The sequence below is a fragment of the Nannospalax galili genome, unplaced genomic scaffold, assembly GCF_000622305.1.
Source record: "Nannospalax galili isolate Female #2095 unplaced genomic scaffold, S.galili_v1.0 scaffold91, whole genome shotgun sequence".
Classification (NCBI taxonomy): domain Eukaryota; kingdom Metazoa; phylum Chordata; class Mammalia; order Rodentia; family Spalacidae; genus Nannospalax; species Nannospalax galili.
In genome coordinates, this window is record NW_008332583.1 from 2,246,408 (window position 1) to 2,252,407 (window position 6,000).

At 39.8% G+C, this 6,000-nt stretch overlaps 1 protein-coding gene across 3 annotated transcripts in view; it reads right to left on the reverse strand.

The window, feature by feature from the left end:
• The window catches only part of Ptprg (protein tyrosine phosphatase receptor type G), a 766,544-nt gene that overhangs the window by 374,347 nt on the left and 386,197 nt on the right, over window positions 1-6,000 (reverse strand). The gene's annotated exons all lie outside the window — the stretch shown is intronic.

Sequence of the window (6,000 nt, forward strand, 5' to 3'; positions counted from 1 at the left end):
AAATAGTAACCCTCGTCTATTTTACTATTTTGCAAAAACATTTCAATAGAGACAACATATTCTTCTTTGCACCATTTCATCATGAACTCGTGCTTGTTCAAGTCCAGTTTTATGATTCATAGGCCTATCCTTTCTGGCTCAGGTGAGTTCATTCACACTTCCAGCTGCTCCGAGATTTCAGTTTTCTTTTGCTTTGTAAGGATTTTCACTAACAGCTGGAAGCTAAGTTTTTCAGAAGCATTCAGAGTGATCTACTTACTAACTTCAGGAGTTCCCAGTTCTGTGCTTAAACTTGCTGATAAGCTCAGTGTGCTGGTGCCCGCCTTGCTCTCAGGACTTGGAGAGCTGAAGCACTGCCTCAGAGTTTGGGCCACCCTGAGCTAGACGGAGAGTTTCAGGCCAGACTAAACTTATGTAGCCCTCTGTTGTCCACAGCAAGTATATGTCACAAAGAGTCAGGGGCTCAGCACTGTACAGAGACCTTCAGGTCACACACATGCATCAAGTAGACTTGTTCATTCTTTGCAAAAGCCCTAAGTCTTTAGCAGAGGTACTCAAGAGCAGCTCCTGGACAGCAGGAGATGTGGTGTGGAGAAGCAAGCCAGGGTAGGTGAAGGAAGACACTTAGCAAGGATGGCATCTTTCTGGAAACCCAGAAAGGTTGACTGAGAAGCTACAACTGTACACATCAATGCTAGAGCATGAGGTAGTCATCAAAACACACACACACACACACAAACACGTGCGCACACGCGCAGTTATCATCAACTGTAGCACATTCCAGAGGTAAAGAATAGATTCAAATTTTAATATTTTTCAAAATTACACTTTGACAAGGGAAGGGGGACAACTGTACTAGACCTTCCCTGGTGAAGTAATCAAACAGGAACTCATGGTCTGATTACTGCATTGCATGAAGTTCTCTGGCTGTATGGAAAAGTGAGTTTCAGAGTGTGACAAAGTCACACAATTGTGCAAACTAAGAGGAACTTGACTTCACCTGCATCTATAAGGAACCCCAGACCACTACCACTGTCAGACAATGGTGAGCTTTGAGTGTGGGCTAAAGAACATGACATAACCCCTACCCAGTGTCACAGGCTACGGACACTCGCTCTGCTACCCTAATCACAGAAGTCATCAGTTGTAAGATGCGCTCCAATTACAAGACATAATTCTGTGAAAACTGGGCATGTGTACATGGTCCTCAGCTGGGGGGGTGATTTTGCTTTCCATGGAACATTTGGATGAAATCTGGGGAGGTTTGACTATCACAACTGGAAGGCAAGTAATGCATTAGATAACCTCCAGCCAGTCCCCTATTCAATGGATAATCACCAGGTCCTAGAAGTCATTACTACTGAGGCTTAGAATTCCTGCTGTCCTGTGTTAACTTCTGTTTGTCCATGGAGTCCAGGCATACCATTGCTACTCAATCGCCACTAGGTGAAGAAACAAATGTCTTCAGCATTAAGTGAACTAGAAAAAAACAAGACAGGGCAAGACTGGAGGCTGCCACCTCCACTCCTGCTACTCGGGTTCTTTCACTGTCTTAAAGTGAAAGTGGAAATGTCTTGACCAATTCTAATGAACCGCAGCTCAGCCAGTCCTCTGTGAGTACAAGCTCCATGCCTCCACCAAGGTTTCAATCTAAGAAACCGGCACTAAGAGACCAGAATGGTGAAAATGATGGCAAATCAGCATCTTTGAAAGGTCTCTTTTACGAAGAACTTTTATTTTGTGGAGAGAGGGTTTTTTTGAGACAGGATCTCCCTATAATCACAAGCCTGGAACACACTATGTAGACCAGGAAGCCTTGAACTCACAGAGATCTGCCTGCCTCTGCCTCCGAGTGTCCCACCATGCCCGGCTTAAAGAACTTAAAGAACTATGGGGCTGGAGAGATGGCTCAGCAGTAAAGAGCACTGGTTGTTCTTGCAGAAGGCCCGGGTTCAAATCCCAGCACCCACATGGCAGCTAACAACTGTCCGTAACTAGAGTTCCAGGGGATCCGACAGCCTCTTCTGTCCTCCATGGGCATTGCACGACACGGGTGCACTTACCTACATGCAGGCAATACATACATACACATAAAATAAAAATAAATAAAATACTTTTTTAAAAAAAGAACTTAACTTTGTAATTGTGTTCTTTACATAACAAGTATTATTATTCTACAGGATCAGGGATAGCATATGCATTTTTATTAAATTTACAGATTAGTATTTTTAGAGAGTAGACTCACAACAATAGCATGATATGCTTAGAGAGTCAGGCATGGATGTGGTTAGGCTAAGAGCTGGAAAAGACTCACTTTGAATGTATTTCCATCATATGACAAATAACCATTTTCAGTACGTGTTTTGGGCATAGGCATTTTTCTGCATCTGACACTGAAACACAACACAAGTTGCTTCAACTGTGAGATTCTCCACTGGCATACCTAAGATTTCAATGTTGTCAAGTGAAGAAGCAATCCACACATAAGCACATATCAGCCAGATGAAAGGCAAGAATATGTATATACCCATCTCTATGTTCCACACAACTTATATCAGCAAATAGTATCCTAAAAGCAGAGACGTCAACATGAAGGGCAAACTGACTACTTATTTCCTATTTTAATTGATGGTTGGGAAGGAAGTTTGTTCAAAGTCTTACATAAAATTCAGTAATGCCTCTATTTCAGAATCTTCATTAGAGTTTCTACATTCTTTATTTTAGATAAGAATAAGTGGTAATTACCCAGGTATAGGTATGAGGCTTGCCATTTCTGCTTAAGAGCTGCATGTGAGGCCAGTGAGCTAACCTCTCTGAGCCACAGGTTCCTCACCTCGAAATAACATTCAAATATTCATCATCATCATCACCATCATCATCATCACCATCATCATCATCATCATCATCATCATCATCATCACCATCATCATCATCATCATCATCAAAGTAAAAGATCTTTGAGAGAATGGAGACATTCACCCGAACAGTTTCAGGCATAAAGAGGGTAGTAAATATTTATTGGACTTGAATTTGATTGGCTAATAAGGTACAATGGCCAATACTAACTGACATTAAACTTATGTAAGCGAATAAGGTCAAAGGAAACACTAAGGGTTACTGGTTTAATTTTTTTTCACTTAATAAGCACATGAAGAAAGTATGTATTTTGTTTCCTCTCTGCACTGCAAATGTGCAGTGACAAATAGCAATTGATGTGTAACCTTGGAGTCAGACTAGAGTGGCTAGGTGGCAACTATAACTAAGGAAAAAGCAGAGACACACCCAAGAAAAGGGACAGGCCCAGCTTGACTAGACTGATTTTTGTCATAATGCAGAGTTCCAATTTTTTTGTTTTTGTTTTTGTCTTTTTGAGACGAGGTCTCCCTGTAGCCCCAGCTGGCCTGGAACTCACTATGTAGACCAGGCTGGCCTTGAACTCATAGAGATCCGCCTGCCTCCCAAGTGCTGGGATTAAAGGCGTGCTCTACCACGCCCGGCTTAGAGTTCCAATTTTTAAGACAAAACAAAATGAAACAAAAAGCCCAAGTTTCTATGTCTTGGTTAGCATAGTAAACACTTTTTAAATGAAATGTAACCAACACAGTATTAGTCCATCTATGTTAGCACTATAAGAAATCAGGATGGTCAATTTAAGGAACTCTTCTGAAATGGCTTTTTAAAGGGAGCTGGCTGCTGGTCAGATATAAGGAGTGATCAAAAAGTCATATTTTATGGCAAATCCTGGGTCACTGATCTCTTGGTGACTGCCTGACTCCTTGAGGTAACTCCCTTTGGAGAACCAAATGATGAGCACTATCTTCCAGGTGGTGGTTGCTGAAGAGTCACAACTGCTTATCTACACAACACATGACAGAGGTGCAACTTGTGCTTCCCACTTAATGCATAAAGAAGAAATGTCAGAGCTATCATTTTGTCATTATGCTCAGATCAGAGCACCCATCTGTATGGCAAGTACGGAACTCTTTTCACCAAACTACATTTGTTCAGCAAATAAAAAGCATTTATGGAAAGCACAAGACTCCATTAAAACTACAAAACTGGTTAACTTTCACAGAGAAATGTAAAAATCCTACTTAGAGACCAAAAGTACAAATCATCACAAGACACATAGGAAGATCACATGCAAATAAGACCCAGAAACAATGAGGGCAGAAACCAGTCCTTGGGAAAGGTAAAACAGTATCTTGGATTTTTTTTTTTAATGTATGTTTTCATTCATGAATGACCCTTGAAATCGGTACATTCAACATACCAAATGACTACTTATTAACTCAGTATTTTCTAGAAAGTGATTTTTCTTATAATATTAAAGGTACACAGAGAAATCAAGGGATACAACTGAACCCAAAACAAGTCACTGATGTAGCCAAGCTGTGAACCCAAGCTGGCTTCTGTCCATCTAGCTCAAACGGTCTCTGGAATTCTCTTTTACTTGCCTCATTTTACATGTGAAGACACCCAGCAAATGCATTATAAACAGAAGAAAGTAAACGGAACTAGACATGGCGACACTAAACCTCTTCATCAAAGGACAGATTGAGTTTTGTATTTAGTTTGTCAACATAGGTAATTACTCTTTCTTAATTAAAACACAAAGTATTAGATATTGTGTATCAATGCAGGAAAATAAAGTTAAATATATCTCCCAATTCATTCCCTGTACTATTATAAAAGCTAGCAGGCCATCATTTCAAAAGTAGAGTTGAATTGCCTTCTTCAAAATGTGGTGCCATACCTCTTTTATATGGCTAAATTTCCAACAACGTTATAAAATCTTAGGTGATTTTTCTATATTTTCCCAGCAGTTTCCTTTAATGATAGAGTTAGCAAAACAGCCCCAAGGAGATTTCATTACCACTGGCTTTTGCACTGGGCTCCATCACAGGACTGCTTACAAACCTGACATGTTATTTACTCAATTTTGTCCTGCAAGCATCCTTTCCAAGCTTAGAACTAAGGAGCTTGTCTGAAGTTCTCTCAAAGGCCCATGATTCAAGTCATTCCATCAAGCTCTGCAAGTCCTCATGTGAGGAAACACACAAAAAACAACTTTGTGTTTTTATAAATTTCCTTAGTATATATAAAATCCGCTCCAAAACACCACATAAGTATGACTACCAGTTTGGTCTCTGGAGCAGAGCATCCAAATAACTGTCAGAACCCAGAGTGTGGATGCTGAAGCCAGACTAGGAGATGACACCACAGTTGTCAGAGTGAGGTCTACACCTGATCAATGAAAGGACATGACTTGCCAGAACTGCAGTGGGCCACTTCCCTGATACTGAGGCCTGAACCTACTTCTTAACATATATAGACAAAATGCTTTTCCGCATTATTAGGGGGATTAATAGCCACTTATAATAATTTTCACTTCCACAGCAAAAATATGAAATCTTATGAGATACTAAATAATAAAAATTTTGACAATGCTAATTTGGCTTCCCACCCCGTATTTGGTCATCACTGCTGCAAAAATGGACAATTGTAAGGAAAACTCATTTTCCATTTTAGACTGATTTTATGTAAAGAGAGCCATCGTAAATATTTGAACAGGCCAACAGCTCTAATGAAAAAAAAATGGTAACATCAATTAGCAGATGTCTCTGAAAGGTTATTAAGAATAAAAGTGGAGCCCTACCCATTTCAAACATCATGATATTTATCAGAGTGCCGAATGCTAAATCAATTTCGCCTCTCTACTGGCATTTATAGATTCCTCAAGAAGATCTAAAATAGAACTTGATTCATAATAAATGTCAATTTACATAAAACTCAAGGGAAGTATGAGGCATACAAAAGCCCTTTGCCAGATCATAAAGTTTTTAATTTGTAGGGTAAGACGGTGCAAATGTGTCCTTAAAACCCCTTTTGAAGTTTATGGTCATACAAAATACTTGATACACCCATGTCTCACAGTTAACCGGCCACATCTGCAAAGTTTTATGAAAGTAAAAAATTAAAAAGGCAAAAAAAAAAAAA